The 18376-nt window shown below is 46.6% G+C and overlaps 1 long non-coding RNA gene across 2 annotated transcripts in view; it reads right to left on the bottom strand.

Annotated features, from left to right (window-relative positions):
• Positions 1-2515: 2515 nt before the first annotated feature.
• LOC114585261 (uncharacterized) overlaps positions 2516-18376 on the bottom strand; it is a 28092-nt gene continuing 12231 nt past the window's right edge. The window contains exons 3-5 of one of the 2 annotated variants that reach the window (XR_003703844.2): positions 13296-13381; positions 8822-8872; positions 2516-3794 (exon numbers count right to left, since the gene is read on the bottom strand). This is a non-coding gene — a long non-coding RNA (uncharacterized LOC114585261). Of the gene's footprint in view, positions 3795-5537; positions 8873-13295; positions 13382-18376 lie in introns of those variants that run through there. The other variant, XR_003703843.2, reaches the window with a different exon arrangement.

Genomic DNA, 18376 nt, shown 5'->3' with positions numbered 1-18376 from the left:
ATCCAGAATGTGGCAGCTAAACTGGTGACTGGGAGTGGTCGCTGAGACCATATAAGACCGGTCCTGAAAGGCCTACATTGGCTCCCAATAAGTTTCCTAGCACAATTCCAAGTGTTGGAATTGTGCTAGGAAACTTATTGGGAGCCAATGTAGGCCTTTAAAGCCCTAAATGGCCTCGGCCCTGTATACCTGAAGGAGCGTCTCCACCTCCATCGTCCAGCCAGGACACAGAGGTCCAGAACCTTCTGCTGGTTCCCTCACTGCGAGAAGTGAAGCTACAGGGAACCAGGCAGAGGGCCTTCTCGGTAGTGGCACCTGCCCTATGGAATGCCCTCCCATCAGATGTCAAAGAAATAAACAACTATCTGACTTTTAGAAGACATCTGAAGATAGCCCTGTTTAGGGTCGTTGTTCATGTTTGATGTTTTATTGATTTTTTATTCTTACTAATATTCTGCTGGGGAATAAAGTGTCTGGATAAACCCAGCCAGATTGGCAGGGTATAAATAAATTATTATCTGTTAAATTATTTTTAATTATTTATTTGTAATTTATTTATTTATTATTATTGCATTCAGTAGTCTGGGCTCAGTTTTGTGGAACACATTTTCAGTTGCTGTCAGACAGGCCTCAACAAAGCATAACTGTGTACATTCTTATGGGCACAAGATGTTGGACATAACATTATGATGGCTGACTGGGAACAGTTATGGACCACAGGTATGACGTTTACGGCATGTAATGCCTTAAGAGAGAATTTAATGAAAATGATTTACAGGTGGTACATAACACCAGTCAAGCTTGCAAAAATCTATCATTTGCCTGATAACAAATGTTGGAAATGTGGGGAGACTGAAGGTACATTCTTTCACCTTTGGTGGACATGCCCAAGGATTAAGAACTTCTGGGAGATGATTTATAATGAAATGAAAAAGGTATTTAAATATACCTTTCTGAAGAAACCAGAGGCCTTTCTCCTGGGAATGGTAGGCCAATTGGTGCCAAAGAAGGATAGAACTTTTTTAATGTATGCTACAACAGCAGCAAGAATACTCATCACAAAGCATTGGAAGACACAAGATCTACCCACTCGGGAAGAATGGCAGATGAAGCAGATGGACTACATGGAACTGGCGGAAATGACTGGCAGAATCCGAGACCAGGGAGAAGAGTCGGTGGAAGAAGATTGGAAAAAATTCAAAATATATTTACAGAAACATTGCAAAATTAATGAATCTTAGAAGGATGCTGGAATGAAGTTACATGGTTTTAGTAGAAAGGTTATAAAGAACTAAGTAAAAATGGATTGTTAATGGGTCAAAGTGTAGAATTTAAAGCCAAATTAGGTTAAGATAAATTATAGAACAAAAATTGAGAAAGATGGAAAGGATTTGCTGAAATAGCTATTTGAATTAGAATACAAAAAAGGGAGGTGTGAGGAGGTCGATGAAACAAGTAAATGAAAGATAAAGATATGGAAATACGGTATACATTTTTAAATGTTTTTGTTTTTTAAATGTTTTTGCTTTTATTATTGTTTTGTTGTATTGTGTTTTTTCTTTTTTTTCTTTTACTGTGCTTTTTATTTTTGAAGCATTGTAATTTATTATTGTTTTTTTCTTTTTTCTGTAACTGTTAAACCTTTAATAAATATTTTTTTTTTAAAAAAAATAACTGTGTACATTCTTCTCTTGAAATAGAGTGTTGATGGTTGATGCATTTGGGGAAACAAACCAGGTGGGATGGGGAACAGAATGAAATATCCAGGAAAATGGCATGCTCTTGAACAAGAGCATGCCACGAAGAAGGATTTTGTTGCTTGTCCCCATCGCAATCTCCATCTCTTGACCCTCCGGTGCTCTGAGGACTAGAGAGTGATGATCTTAGAGACGGTGCAAATTTATTTAAAATTACAGAACTGGGTCCAGCTCAGGATTAAAACTTTCCATCATTATTATGGCAGCCTTATGCTATCCTTTGGGCTAACAGCTTTCAGGCTCTTTATCTTAAAGAAGCCAATGTGGAGTTAAGAATAAGAACTGCATTAATTCTAAAGTTGTTTCAGACTTGACCTGAGCTTTTACAGCTAAACAAAAAAATTAAACTCAAGTGACACCAAAAGGAAAACCTGTCTGCTTTCAAGTAAACATGCAATACAGTAATACAGTGGTACCCTGGAAGTCGAATGAAATCCATTCCAGAAGTCCGTTTGACTTCCAAAGCGTTCAGAAACCAAGGCATGGCTTCCGATTGGCTGCAGGAAGCTCCTGCAGCCAATCAGAAGCCATGGAAGCCACGTCGGATGTTCGAGTTCCAAAGAATGTTCGCAAACCGGAACACTCACTTCTGAGTTTGCGGCATTCGGGAGCCAAAACATTCGACTCACAAGGCGTTTGGGATCCAAGGTACAACTGTACCTTGGTTCTTGAATGGCTTAGTTGCAGAACAAATCGGCTCCCGAATGCCGCAAACCCGGAAGTAAGCATTTACCCGGAAGTGAACATTTTTTGGAAGCTGAACATCTGAGGTGGCTTCCGCTTGAGTGCAGGAAGCTCCTGCAGCCAATCAGAAGCCGTGCCTTGGCTTTTGAACAGTTTCGGGAGTCGAACGGACTTCTAGAATGGATTAAGTTCGAGAACCAAGGTATTGTTGTTTGTTGTTTAGTCATGTCCGACTCTTCATGACCCCATGGACCAGAGCACGCCAGGCACTCCTGTCTTCCACTGCCTCCTGCAGTTTGGTCAAACTCATGCTGGTAGCTTCGAGAACACTGTCCAACCATCTTGTCCTTTGTCGTCCCCTTCTCCTTGTGCCCTCCATCTTTCCCAACATCAGGGTCTTTTCCAGGGAGTCTTCTCTTCTCACGAGGTGGCCAAAGTATTGGAGCCTCAGCTTCAGGATCTGTCCTTCCAGTGAGCACTTAGGGCTGATTTCCTTCAGAATGGATAGGTTTGATCTTCTTGCAGTCCATGGGACTCTCAAGAGTCTCCTCCAGCACCATAATTCAAAAGCATCAATTCTTCAGCGAACCAAGGTATTACTGTACAACATTACTTGCTCTGTATTTTTTTTAAAGTAGATTAAAAAAAACAAAAACCAGTCATCTGGTCTCCTTTCAACCACCAAATAAAAGGATTCCTTTGACTTCCACATAGTCCACTGAGTCCAAACATACACACCCCAGTGTGGTCCTGTAGGCTATAGTGGCCAAAATGCACTTATTTATAATGTGGTTGGCCTCTGTGACTAGGAGTACTTATACCCAGCTTCCGATGCTGTGCCAGCTGTGCCCTTCCCCGGATAGGACTAGCCTGCCTTCAGACACCCATGCTCTGGTACCCTCCAATCTAGACTACTGCAATTCACCCTGTGTGAGACTGCCCTTGAAGACATTGCAATAATACAAGTGCAAAATGCGATGGCCCATGTTGACGGGAGATGTGGGCTGAGGAGATATAACTCTGATTTAAAAATAACTACCCTGGTTGCCAGTTGTTTTCCAGGCCCAATCAAATGTGTGTTTTTTCCCCCTGTGGTGGGTCCACGACTGTGGAATGCGGTCCCCATTGTGGTGTGCTTACCTGCACTGTGAGTTAAGACACACCTCTTTTGTCAACCTTTGGGGTGAGGGAACTGCGACGGAATGAATTTACGAACCATTTTATGCTTCTGCTTTATTGTGAGCTGGGCTGAGGTAATTGTTTTTAAGCGCTTGTTTTGTATGGCTGCTCTATGCTGCTTATTATGCTGTCAACCGCCCTGTTGTCTTCCGGTGAAGTGTGGCGTATCTTTTCCTTAAAGGATATATAATAAAATAAATAAATAAACTGTGTTATTCCTTTTTGAAGTGGGAAAGGCAACTTTCCCTCATCTGAAGAGCTACAGCGGGCATCTCCGTGATAAAATAAAAATAAAAATGGTGCTGATTTCTGAGCATACATTCTTCAATAATTTACTCCGCTTCAATCTTATGTATATTTAACAAGTTTCTCTCTTCGCATACACATAAACCTGTAAGCATTAATTTCCCCCTGCAACCTGACACAGTTCTTGTGGAGAAACTGCACACCAGCAATAATATAATCTTGTAAACAGAATTTAATTATTTATGTAAAAGTAGTGAAATGACTTTACAATCAAACTCAATGGATTTTTATGTAATTTGTTTTCTCCCCTAAGCCTGTTATGTAAAAGTGTAAATATTACAAATTATACACGCTGCTTCACTTGTAGAGTGTTTAATATTTTAACAAACTTAAGATGGTCTCTCTCCCCCCCCCCCCCCCAGTTCTTGTCACCGCAAAAGCTATTAAATGGTGCCTTTAGTGACAAATTCTTAGCACGTAGTAATTATACTTTTACTGGGATGTCTTTTAATAGTGTGAGATGGAAGCACATGCGTTTTTGAAGCCGGACTCCTGGGTGGTGATGGGTAGCGGGTGGGGGAGAATTATGATGCGGTTTATATTTAAAGTGGAACCGTCCTAATTCATGATTTCCGGAAGAAAAATGTACAGACCAAACACTGTAATCATTCAAAGCGTGCACTTCTCTGAATTTTGCTGTGCTGTTCTCCAGTTAAGTGAAATGCATATACCAGGGTGAAAATAATGTGCGGAAATGCACTGTGTTAGGGAAAATGGCTTTGCAAAAATGTGGCCATTGGGGAAGATTGCATGCAGAAAACTGTATTAGAAGAATATAGGGAAATATATATATAGAAGGGACCCTGAGGATCATCTAGTCCAGTGATGGTGAATCCTTTAGAGATCTAAAAGGTTCACCATCACTGCAACCCAAAACCTACTTATTTATTGCAAAGTGCCAACACGGCAATTTAACCTGTATATCTCATTTTTCCTGTGTGTTTCATGTATCTTCTTTATGACTGCTGTTGTAAAAAACAATCCTGCATAAAAGTTATTGCATTACATTCTTCATTAAATTATCTCTCCATTGATATATAATTTTATGCTATAATTCAGTGCTTTTTTCCCCTTTAAAAATGTTTAGAAGTACTCTCATTTTGACTCAAGAAAATCACCGGGGGGTGGGGGGTGGGAGACGGGGAATAAATACATTTCAAATTGGGGAAAATAAATACAGTGGTACCTTAGTTTTCGAACAGCTTAGTTCTCAAACTACAGTGGTACCTTGGGTTACAGACGCTTCAGGTTACAGATGCTTCAGGTTACAGACTCCGCCAACCCAGAAATAGTACCTCCGGTTAAGAACTTTGCTTCAGGATGAGAACAGAAATCGTGTGGTGGCAGTGGGAGGCCCCATTAGCTAAAGTAGTGCTTCAGGTTAAGAATAGTTTCAGGTTAAGAACGGACCTCCGGAATGAATTTAGTTCTTAACCCGAGGTACCACTGTACTTGGAACCTGAACACTTCAAACCCAGAAATGAGTGTTCCTGTTTTGGAACTTTTTTCGGAAGCTGAATGTGCTCTGGGATTGGGTTGCTCCGCTAGGCAGCGTTGCCGCTTGCACGGTAACAGGAGCTGGATCGGGGCTGCTCTGCTGGGGAGGTGCAGGCTCCATCACACTTTCCATTGAGGGGTTCACAGCTGCACTCAAGGGAGAAGTTTAAAGGGGCCTCCACCTCCACATCAGATTCCCTGCAATCCCATGAAGGCAGCCAGGCTGAATAGTTGCTGGGGTTGGAGAAAGTGAAGGCAGCCCGGAAGCTGCATCTGAGAGCCCCTGCACCACCTGAAGGCAGCCAGGCGCTCCTCAGCTGAGCTGCCCAATCACACTCCTACTTGTGTGCAAGCAGGAATGGAGGTGGGAGGTGGGGATCTCTCAGAAGTGGAGTGGAGGCTTCTGGGCTCTGAACCTTTCAATGGAAAATGTGACAGAGCCTGCACCTCCCAGCTGAGCAGCCCTATCCAGCTCCTGTTCCTGTGCATGCAAGCAGCAACGTTGCCTAGTGGAGCAGCCCGATCCCACTCCTACTTGCCTGCAAGCAGGAGTGGAGACAGGCATCTCTCAGAGGTGGAGCAGGCTGGGGGTCGGAGGGGGGCGGTGGTGGTGACTGCACTGGGACCGCAGGGTGCATTCAAAATAAAATCTGAAAATTTCCAGAAAACCAACGAACTTGCAACTCGTGAAAAAGCAGCAACACAACAAATTGAAAAAAGCAAACCAACCGCAAATGAATCAATATCACAAGAAAACATAAAACAACACTGACCCTGACCCTAACCCTAACCCAGCCTGCCTCTCTTCTTCCCTCCACCCCTACCCCTGGCATGGAAGCTACGACACCAGGGCTGCAGGCTTTGGACCCGTGCCAGAGCCCTTCTCCTGCTGGGGAAACGGCACGCGTGCCAAAGTTTTGCCACCACGGATCTAGTCCAACCTACAGCAATGCAGGAATATGCAGCTGTCCCCTATGGTAAGGTTACTAGATTTTTTTCAAAGAATCCGGGGACACTTAAAAAAAAGAGAGGAAAAAAGTTATTAAAAAAAATTAAGAAGTAATATCTTCTCTCCTGTGGTCTCCTCTGTCATGTGGCCTTCCTCTGGGCCCTGGCCTGCTCTCTTGGAGTGCTAGCTGTGGTGGAGTAGGCTGGGCTCAGCCAAGTGTCCTTGCCCTCCCAGTGATCTCCTACCTCTTTTCCTGAGCGGCGACAGTGGAGCGGCAAGGTCGGGGCTCCACTCTTTTTTCTCCTTCCTCTTTCTCTCTCTTCCTTCTCCTTCTCCTCTCCTCCTTCTCCCTGCGTTGGCTCTGGGGTTTTCCCAGCCCTGGAGCGCTGCTGGGCAGTTGGCCGGGTGCTCTTGTGCCCAGCTTGATTTGGGTCGTGGTGTGTGTGTGTCTGTGTGTGTCAGCAGTTCCCCCAGTTGACATGCCAGGCGTCCCCAGTTCCCCCTCGGCAGTGGTGGTGGCAGTGGCAGTCTCAGCAGCCCAGAGCCAGTCTGGTAGCACAGTTGGTTCTGGCTGGCTTCAGGAGCTGCTCACTGCCATGGCACCCGCCATTTTGCCTCGCCAGAAGTCCCCATATGATGTGTCTTGTGCCGTTGAACCAATCACGCAACATTCATTTCCTACTAATAAATCCACAACACAAAATATAAATCTGGGGACATTAAATGAAATCCGGGGGCATTCTGGGGATGGGTTTTGTCCGGGGACAGATTTGTAAATCCGGGGACTGTCCCTGGGAAACGGGGACGTCTGGTAACCACACCTTATGGGGATCAAACCTGGGACCTTGGTGTTATCAGCACCACACTCTAACCAACAGAGCTATTGAGCAGGTGAAATTCATGCTAAAATGCTAAATAATATTCTTGAGGGCATTTAAACCTAAAAATCATAGACTGGATGGATGCAGAAGAGTGGTAGGAGGCCCCAGTTGAGGAACCCCCAGGGGAAGAAGTCAGAGCCAGGGGTTTGGTGGTGGGACGGCAATGAGTGGTGGTGGTGGGACGGCAATGAGAGAGAAGGCTGGGAGGAGGTGGAAGCTGACGAGGCCACAAGGTTTAGTGAGCAGGAAGAGGCTGTGACAGAGAGCCGTCCAGACTTAGAGGCAGCGGAAGAAGCCAGTGGGTCTGTGACCAGCTCCCCTCCCTCTGGTCTCCCAGAACACACAGAGGTATAAAGAGGGCAGAGCAAAGGACAGGCAACATGAAGGAGCCTCAGATTGTTTGGGAAGGATCCAGGTGAGGAGGAGATCACTAGACCTGGCCTCACTAGACCACTAGATCACTAGACCAGTTGTGCTCACTAGACCTGGCCTCCTGAGCATATCTTGTTTCCTTGAATAAAGAGCTAAGTACACTTACAACATGTGCTTTCCCCCCCTGACACCACAAAGAAGAAGAAGAGTTTGGATTTGATATCCTGCTTTATCACTACCCGAAGGAGTCTCAAAGCAGCTAACATTCTCCTTTCCCTTCCTCCCCCACAACAAACATTCTGTGAGGTGAGTGGGGCTGAGAGACTTCAAAGAAGTATGACTAGCCCAACGTCACCTAGCAGCTGCATGTGGAGGAGCGGAGACACGAACCCGGTTCCCCAGATTACGAGTCTACCGCTCTTAACCACTACACCACACTGGCAAAAACTGATGTTGAGATATGGAGAATGAACTTAAGTCTGGAAAAATGAGAGACTGGGAAAATATAGAATGTTTTTCCCCAAAGCCATGCATTTTGTACCTTGTTTTTGCTAATATATGCACACTTCACCATTGGTAATGCATTTCTGTACATATTACTTGACTGGAGAAGAACACTGCAAAATTGGGAATTTTGAAGGATAGGCGTTCTTTGGTTCATGTGTTGTTTTGGAAAGTGAAAATTGGGGAGGTTCACCTTTAAATGTGAACTCCCCACACCAAAGGTATTATTGCTCTGGAGCTATATTTTGATCTAATGTTTTGTTGGAGATAGGGAAGGGGATGGGGTGGTCACTATTTTTTAAATGGTGAGGAATATTAGGGGGGGGGGAATTCTGCAGAAGTAATTTTCTCCCCTCAGGGTAGGAAGAAAATATTCTCAGAAAAAGAAAAGGGATCAGCGTTAATCAAGACTGCAGCTGACCCCAATAAACTGTGAAGGATTAAGGCTCCAAATGCCTCTTTAGGTCTAGAAAGAGACAAGGATATACCAAATCAACTCCTGTGATTTGCAGTGGGTGTGAAGCTTTTGGATACATGTGCATGTGGATATTAGAAAGACGCCTGCTTGAGAAAAGCTGGTTCAGGAAAGAATATTGCACGGGGAATTTCCATCCTGGGAATTCCATCTGCTGTGTTTGCTGCAATCAGCACTGTTTCCATGCTGCTACAGTTCAGTTGCTGTTGAAGCCTACCTTTTTCTTGCATCAATTTCTGCTGTAGTTTGATTCTGTGATCGATTGATTCTGCGATCAATTTCAATGCATTTCAACAGAAGGGAGAAAACAATGCAGAAAATTATTTATATAACTAATTATTTATATAACAACAATTTATATAACAACAACAAATACTGCTTGTATTTGTTTACCTAATTTCCACTCCCGACCTCTGACAACAATGCGAACTGTGGCAATTTCCAGTCCCCTTTCCATGTCTGATGGAAATTACCAGCATCCCTACCTGTCCTAAACCACCATCACGATAGGTCACTGGTAGAGCATCTGCTTGGACCGCACAAGGTTCCAGGTTCAATCCCCAGCATCTCTAGGTAGGGCTGGGAAAGCTTTCCTGTATGAAACCCTGGAGAGCTGCTGCCAATCAGGGAAGATGGGTGGGGAATCTTTTTCAGCTTGTGGGCTGCATTTGCTTCTGGGCAACCTCTCGAGGGCCACATGCCAGCAAAAAGTGGGCGGAGCAATGAATATAAATTTTACCTTTGCGTTTCAACGAACATTTGCACAGTCCTTTCTATCCCCCATCTAGGCAAGCAGGAGTTATTATCAATGTTCAAGGACACATTCAAACCAGGCAAAAACACTCAAAGGGGATGTTGACCAAGGCTGATGAGGCGTGTGCCTTGGGGAGGAGAGTTCCAAGGGCCAGTTAGAGAGGCCTGGGGGCCAACGTGTCCAGTCCATACTAATAGTGTTGGAATGTCATTCTTGGACCTGCATAAGAATTTGCATTTTTGTGTGGTAGTTTCCCTTCTCATTTCATCCCCCCTCCACCTAAGAAAATGATATGCAAACTCTTACTATGACTTGCATATCAAGACGGAGATTTTCTGCTTTCCCCTACTTACTGACCCTATTCCAATTATGCCGTAGCCAAAAAGCTAGACTCCCCCCCCCCCACTTTTCATTTTTTTAAAATATTTTTTTTTATCTGGCACCAAATCCAACTGAAACAACTTAGCACTGAAGACAGTTTTATAGCTCCTTGTCTTGCCTTGCTCTTGTAGAATAATAATGAGTGTGTGAGGACCATCCTGTTTTCTGATTTACAAGACACTCCGAGGTCTCTACTGTATTCCAAGCCCAGAACAGTGAGAAATTATTATAAATCATTGTTTCCCACCCCCCCACCCCCTGGAAAAAAAATTCTCTAAAGGCACCCTGACGGGGAGGGAGAGAAGGGAGTCACTCCAAGTTATTCTTCGAATGATGTTTGTCATACTGACACGCTGTACTGATAGCAATCTGGCTGTGTCTTGCGAAGACATCTCCTCCATCTGTCTCATTGGCTGAATAATATCCCTTTGATTTACAGTAGGAAGGCTTGGTGCAGTATCAAGGAGGCTGTGTCAAAGCTTAGTGATTGCAGTGTCAGGACTCAGTGACCTGTTTCTTCACAGCTCTCAGCAAAAGATGAAGCCTTGTTAGCTTGCAAGCATCTGCCTGCTTGCCTTCCTGACTCCTTCCAACCACCCCTATGCAATATCCATGTGCGCAGGCCAGTTCTTATGTAACATCGCCCATTGGATTATCTCACATACTCCAACTGTCCCTGTTTCCTAGAGAGAGTCCTTATTTTCCGAGTTCTTTTTTCTGGTAAATCACACGGGAATGCTCCAGACTCATTGGCCAGTCACCATTCTGTGGGATGGGTTTTAATGGGTAGGAAAAGCTGTATTGATTGCAATTTATCCCTCCAGGCACCCATGTGTGTGGGTTGAACAGGGTTTCAACATCCTGTCCTTGGCAGCAAAATTTAAATTCTAGGTAACCTTGTTTAGAGCAAGTCTAGCTATGAGGTAAGCTGGCTCCCCCCCCCCCCAACAAAGAATCAGGCAACAACATGTAAAGTAAGTTTAAATGTAAGATTTACTTACTTACTAATTATGTATTGGTTCACAGCAATGGCAGCAGTAAAAGCTATGTAGGCAATGACCACTCCCCACATCAAATGGGGGGTGCCTTTTCCGTGGTCGCGCGCAGTCCCCCCCCCCCCGGATCCCAGTTTGGCTCTCGGTAGTATGGGCTGGTGGCGCTATGGGTAAAAGCCTCAGCGCCTAGGGCTTGCCGATCGAAAGGTCGGCGGTTCGAATCCCCGCGGCAGGGTGCGCTCCCACTGCTCGGTCCCAGTGCCTGCCAACCTAGCAGTTCGAAAGCACCCCCGGGTGCAAGTAGATAAATAGGGACCGCTTACCAGCGGGAAGGTAAACGGCGTTCCGTGTGCTGCGCTGGCTTGCCAGATGCAGCTTTGTCACGCTGGCCACGTGACCCGGAAGTGTCTCCGGACAGCGCTGGCCCCCAGCCTCTTGAGTGAGATGGGCGCACAACCCCAGAGTCTGTCAAGACTGGCCCGTACGGGCAGGGATACCTTTACCTTTACTAGTATGGGCTGGCTTCGCCCTCCCCAGGCTGGATACCTGGAGGTCTCTGCCTACCTCAGCCAATCGCCCACTCCCGCCTGGGGAGGTGTTGCCAGGGGAGGGGGAGGGACTGCCCTGTCCACACAACAGAAGGTGAATCTTACCTGCAAAGCGTCAGTTGGCTCCAGAGCTTCTCCCACCCTGCCCTCCCTCAGTAAAGCTTTCTTTTGCAAGTTAACCTCTTCTCCACAGGTACGCGGGTGCTGCTATGTCATGGTCGCTGCTGAAGGGCCGGAAAGGAATTTTCCTGCATTGGAAGGTTTTGCCTTTCCCGTAGCAAAACGTCAGAACTTTGGCAGTTTCAGGCCTTGGGCGGACTCCTTTAGTCTATCTTCCTAAATGGGGGGGGGGGTAAGCGGTGACCCACGCCCCCCTTGCGGCGGTGATCCCAGAGTTCCTTGTTAAAGGGGTCTTGAGGGGAGGCATTGGCCATACGCCAAGAGGTTGTCATTGCTCTCCCCTGTGACGGTGGAGATATGGGGGGCGGGCCTTCTGCTTGAACATATGTTCTCCAGAGCCAGCCCAATCCCCTCACATTCTGGATAACCCTGATGTCTCCCAGATCCCCGGCTGGGGACTGGGAAGGATAAACGCCCAATGCCTGAGCCAAGGTCTCCCTACATCTGAAACTTAATAAAGATGTGGCCAATTTTAATCCCATTGCACGTTGTCTTGAGTCATTATTCTGCTCGGGGGGTCGCCTGGGGTTGGGGGGACTCCGCCGGTCCACGCAAAATACTTAAAATTAACAGTATAACCAGCTTCAGGTGTGTACCTAAAGCTGGAGTAAGCAGAGGCATGTCTGAATCCAATGCTGGTCAAAGGAAGAGAGAGAAAGGAACAGGAAGTACTATGCACTCCTTCCTCTCCAGGAGGAGTGTGGAAATGAGCTCTGTCTACCAGTTGTATTTCTATGGTCTGAGTATCTGCCTAACAGCAATATAGCTCTGTGGACTTAACCTCTTCTCATGCTAACTAGCAAGACTATGCATTTGCTTTGCTACTTATCTGCAACATATTCATCCTGATTTGTTTGTCTAAGCTTACAGTATTTTTCGCCCTATAGGACGCACTTTTTCCCCTCCAAAAATGAAGGGGAAATGTGTGTGCATCCTATGGGGCGAGTGCAGGCTTTCGCTGAAGCCTGGAGAGCGAGAGGGGTTGGTGCGCACCAACCCCTCTCGCTCTCCAGGCTTCAGGAAGCACAACGGAGCACACTCCGGGCTTCGGGCAGCTCTCCACAAGCCTTGGGAGCCCAGCGGGACATCCCGCCGGGCTCCCAAGGCTTGCGGATAGCAGCCTGTTCTGGAGGCTGGGGTCGGGGGAAGCTCGGGCTTCCCCCGCCCCAGCCCCACGCCTGGGGGGGGGGGGGGGATAAAAATCTTTTTATTTATTCCTCCCAAGAAAAACTAGGTGCGCCCTATAGGGTGAAAAATACAGTATATGGCTGTTATACTGTATCGAGTTTTTACTGGGCATACTGATTTGTTTGGTTTTACAACAATGAACATTTGTCTTGCTTTCATCTTGATTTCCTTTCACGGTGTTTACCCATCTTCCCGCCAGTCATTCATTTATCCCACCCTTTCCAATGGATTTCCCTGTAACTTTCCAAACAGCAAAATGTCCTATTCTTAAAAAGATGAATTTGTTGCGCTAGGGTGATACAGTGCTTTAATCAACTTTAACGGCACAAAGTAAAAGTTTCAGTATGTGCATGAACCCCACTCATAAAATAGTGACAGTCTGGAGACACCCTAGTTGGTCTTGGTTTTTTGGGGAAGGAGCTTGGGTAAAATTACCTCCCCTATCCTGGAGTGGGGCAATCTACTCCTCCTCCTGTTTGTCCTCTCTGTCTGGGCCCATTGTGTACAACTGACCAGAGAGCGTGCGCAAGGAAAGGTTGGAAGATGTTGTTGCACCTCCTGACTTGTATCACTGAGAGCAAGTGGAGGGCAGTGACAGCAAGGAGAAGGAGCAGCAAGGGCCCAGAGGCTCCAGGAACAAATTACCTGTGGATCTCCTTGATGAAGGGCAGTTTAGAAATTGCAGAACAAATGAAAATAAGGCATTCTTTAAGGTGGCAGCTTACACATCACTGAAAAAGAGAACAAAAGAAGACACAGATCTGCATAAAAGGTGCATGTGCTGATTTAGATGGACAAATGCAAATTTAGAAATAATTGTGATAATTGGGGGGGGGGGAAATACAATACATCTCATTGCAGTGGTGAAGACTACAATCAGGTAATCTATGTGCCTGCACACTTAGCTGTCCAGATATTAACAGTGGAGGGGCGACTTAAAGGCTCTTCCTTCTTATGGTTCTTTATCTTTAAGACTGGGAGACATCCCTTCAAATAGAGGAGTCCTTCAAATGAAGGTGTGTATTCATTCATTTGAATGAAGGTCTGGCGATACCAGACATTGAACCTGGAACCTTCTGCATGTAAGATGCTGTGCCACTGAGCTGCAGCCCTTCCCAAATTCGCCTAATTCACAGAGTATCAGAAGGTTATCCATTGAAATGCCTGACAGTGCAACTTTCATAGGGTAAAGTTGCAGATCCAGGAGAAATCTACAGAGTTGGCTATCAATTGACAAATAAGAGGATGATGAAAAAGTAGAGTCCACACGTCAGCCAATTTTCTGATGTTGATGATGTAAAAAAACCTTGACTGCTTGGATGGGTCTTTTGTGTACAAGGTGATGGACCATTCTTAGGTGTCATTTATTATTACTAATAATACCATGCCCATCTGGCGGGTTTCCCCAGCCACTCTGGGCAGCTTCCAACACATAAAAAAACCCTACATATTAGAACATCAAACATTAATAATAACAATCTGATCCAAAACAAAAAAGTCACGATAACTTTAAACAACTTGTATCAAATAAAACAACGTTCAATAATCCATTAGAATAGAATAAAGGTAAAGGTAAAGGAATCCCTGACCATTAGGTCCAGTCGTGGCCGACTCTGGGGTAGTGGCGCTCATCTCGCTTTATTGGCCGAGGGAGCTGGCGTACAGCTTCCGGGTCATGTGGCCAGCATGACTAAGCTGCTTCTGGCAAACCAGAGCAGTGCACGGAAATGCTGTTTACCTTCCCGCCGGAGAAGTACCTATTTATCTACTTGCACTTTGACGTGCTTTTGAACTGCTAGGTTGGCAGGAGCAGGGACCGAGCAATGGGAGCTCACCCCGTCATGGGGATTCGAACCGCCGTCCTTCTGATCGGCAAGTCCTCGGCTCTGTGGTTTAACCCACAGCGCCACCCGCGTCCCTGTAGAATAGAATAGTAGACAGTAAAATTAAATATCAGAAAATAATAAACAGTTTACACTTATCAATTTCAATAAAGAATTACTAAACTACCGTATTTTTTGCTCTATAAGACTCGCTTTTTCCCTCCTAAAAAGTAAGGGGAAATGTGTGTGTGTCTTATGGAGTGAATGCAGGCTGCGCAGCTATCACAGAAGCCAGAACAGCAAGAGGGATTGCTGCTTTCACTGCGCAGTGATCCCTCTTGCTGTTCTGGCTTCTGAGATTCAGAATTTTTTTTTCTTGTTTTCCTCCTCCAAAAACTAGGTGCGTCTTGTGGTCTGGTGCGTCTTATAGAGTGAAAAATACGGTATGATCAGTAAAAATAACAGCAAGTCACAATGCATAAAGCGCCACAAAACCATGCAAAAGGATCAAACTGGGAAACAAGGACACACAACTTATAAAATTATCTTTTTTAAAAATATCCCAGAACTGCTCTTTTCTCTTCCCATCTGCTTCCGCTGCTCTCAAAGTCATGGTCTGGGAAAGGCTCCTAGGCCTTGAGGGTGGGGCAAGGCAGGTGGAGAAAGCCCTTGCCTGATGACATGCTATTAGGAGGAACCTATAGCACCTGCATACCTTTGGATATGAATATGACACACACTCTCTTTCTGGGGAGGCTATTTCTAGTTTAGACTCTTTGATGATTATTAACAACATTGGAAACATAGGACCACAGGAAGCTAGATGGGCCAAAAGTCCACCTGTATTGCCTGCCATTGACTGGCAGCTGCTTTCTAGAGAGGAGTCTTCCCTCAGCGCCAGTGGCGTAGCGTGGGTTGTCAGCACCCGGGGCAAGGCAAGTAATTTGCGCCCCCTAACCCATGGATTTGCGCCCCCTAACACTAACCCCCAGATGTTGCACCCGGTGTGGCCGGCCCCCCCTGCACCCCCCACGCTAGGCCATTGATCCATAGCTAAAAGCAGAAGTCGACAAATGTGTCCTGTTTTTTGCTCTTCAAAATATGGCAACCCGAAGACCCCCAGGGACCATCCAACCAGCCTAGGAAGTGCACTCTGGTCGCGGGGGAGGAGACACGAGGCATTGCCATCCACACCTGGAATTGAGGAGGAGCTGGAAAGGTCCTTTGGTTTCACACCCAGGACCCATTTTTTCTCTCTTCTTTTGAGAAAGGGGTGGGAAACGGGATTTGGAGGGCGTGTGTGTGCGCGTAGCTGAGCTCCAATTGCTCTGGGCATTTCTGAACGGCGCCGGTAGCGTCTCTCCTAACCCCTCCCCACCCCGGTCTCCAGCCCCCGCCCAAAGGCTTCCCCCTACCTGGCCAAAGTTCCACCTGAAGCTGGAGATGCGGTTCACGCTGCCCACGAAGACGACGCTGAACTCGGAGAGGACATATTCCTTGCGCTCAGCGCAGCGGCGCAGCTAGCCACTCGGGGGCCCGGGGCGGCGCGCGCGTCCTGCAGCCAGGGGCGAGTGCCATGGGGGTGAGCCATGGCAGGGCGCACTGCGTGGAGCCTCGCTGCAGCCTCCCCCTCAGCTGTAGGGAGGCTGAGGAGGTGGGCAGAGGCCAGAGCGGAGCTTGCGGGCAATTCGCCCGCAGACGCATGGCTCAGGCACGCTGCAGGCGCCGAGGTGTGGCGCCCAGTGCCCCCCGCCTCGCCTAGCTACCAGTGGCATAGGAAGGGGTGCGCGGTGGGTGCGGGGCTGAAAGGACAGACGAGGCTCCAGCAACCACCCCCACCGCCAAGTCCGCCGGTCCTGCAATCCCTTACACGCTGACTTGGAAGTACAGTGGTACCTCGGGTTACATACGCTTCAGGTTACAAACTCCGCTAACCCAGAAATAGTACCTCGGGAGGGGCAGAGAGCTGCGAGTGCGCCCCCCCCAGATGTTGCGCCCGGTGCGGCCGGCCCCCCCTGCATCCCCACGCTACGCCACTGCTCAGCGCAACCTGGAGATGGCAAGGAATGAACCTGGGACCTTCTGCACACCACCCAGTTGTTCTATCACTCAGCTGCAACTTCTCCCCAGAAGGTAACGATGGAGCCACAGATAAAACTTGTGGACTAAAATCCAAATGGACCGCTATTAAGTTGTTGTGCCTTGCCGTTTCCCTCTTCTGTTTAAGCCCAAAGAGTCATTTATATTTCTTCTCTAATGTACTTCTGAATACAACAGGTATGATTCAGCCAAAGTGAAATGCTTTCAAGTCCCATTAATTTCAATTAACAGAGAGCATTTCAGCTCATCCTTAACCTTCCCACTGAAATCAGTGGGACTCAAATGCACTTCATATTGGCTGGGATGTGGCCAGTATCTCTTTGCTCTGTGATACAGCATGGCTTGTCAACGTTGCAGCCATGAAGCACCCTTAGGGTCTTGCTCTGTGTTAACCCGCCCCCCTTTCTGAATTTGGTGTTGAAAGAAGCAAGGGTGAATCTTCTGTCCCCAGTTACAATCTATAGGAAAATCGGTGCTGCCACCGCCATCCCAGGCCAAATAAAGCTTTTAAAAAAAATCTTTTAAAATGCCAATTCCTTATGCATTTTAGGTGTGCATGTGTTTGCAGTGGTTATGTGTACCCTATTTTTCGCTCTATAAGACGCACCAGACCATAAGACTCACCTAGTTTTTGGAGGAGGAAAACAAGAAAAAAAATATTCTGAATCTCAGAAGCCAGAACAACAAGAGGGATTGCTGCACAGCAATCCCTCTTGTTGTTCTGGCTTCTGGGGTAGCTGCGCAGCCTGCATTCACTCCATAAGACGCACACACATTTCCCCTTACTTTTTAGGAGGGAAAAAGCGAGTCTTATAGAGAAAAAATACGGTAATTGTGGTGAGTGTGATTGCTATGCATGCATGCAATTGTCGTGCATGCTACCCGCAACAATTTCTCTGGTTTGCAAATGCACCCCAAAAGGTTTGGCGATTCCTGCAATGCAGAATTTGTGGGGTTACAGCGCAACCCATGTGGCGAAACTGCATTATTGCTAAACTAGGTATCACTGCCGCACCCCCACCTCCACTGAATGTGGCTATGGCTAAAATTTAACTCTCACGTTGTGGTTTTGCGTAGTCAGTGTGCTCATCTCCATTATTTTGTTGTTATTTTGCCAATCTTCTCAATGCTGCCGATATGGGAAGGGGCTGCTTTAAGGGACGTGGGTGGCTCTGTGGTCTAAACCACAGAGCCTGGGACTTGCCGATCAGAATGTCGGCGGTTCAAATCCCCGCGACGGGGTGAGCTCCCGTTGCTCATTTCCTGCTCCTGCCAACCTAGCAGTTCAAAAGCATGTCCAAGTGCAAGTAGATAAATAGGTGTCGCTCCAGCGGGAAGGTAAACGGTGTTTCCGTGCGCTGCTCTGGTTCGCCAGAAGCGGCTTAGTCATGCTGGTCACATGACCCGGAAGCTGTACGCCGGCTCCCTTGGCCAATAAAGTGAGATGAGCGCCACTACCCCAGAGTCATCTGCGACTGGACCTTTACCTTTTCCTATGACCTACTTTGCAGGGGAAATAATATTTTCTGCACAATTTCAGTGATCTGGGAAATTTTGTTTGCTAGAAAAAAAGAGGAAGCCACAAACCTTGTTTAGCTCTGGATATCCATTTTCACCAACAGAACCTTTAAAGTATGGTATTAGACTTGGGTGGAGATTCTTGCCTCCCCCTAAAACAGTTCAATTTATTAATGACTTGCTCTTGTGAACCACCTCAAAGAGAAGTCTCCCTCTGTTTGATGGCTAGCATATTTCTACACCCGTTATATTTTTTATTTGACTGCCTCCAACTGAGGCACGCTC

The sequence above is a fragment of the Podarcis muralis genome, chromosome 15 (assembly GCF_964188315.1).
Source record: "Podarcis muralis chromosome 15, rPodMur119.hap1.1, whole genome shotgun sequence".
Lineage (NCBI taxonomy): Eukaryota > Metazoa > Chordata > Lepidosauria > Squamata > Lacertidae > Podarcis > Podarcis muralis.
The sequence above is the reverse complement of the archived record's forward strand: the minus strand, read 5'-3'. Positions and strand labels throughout refer to the sequence as shown.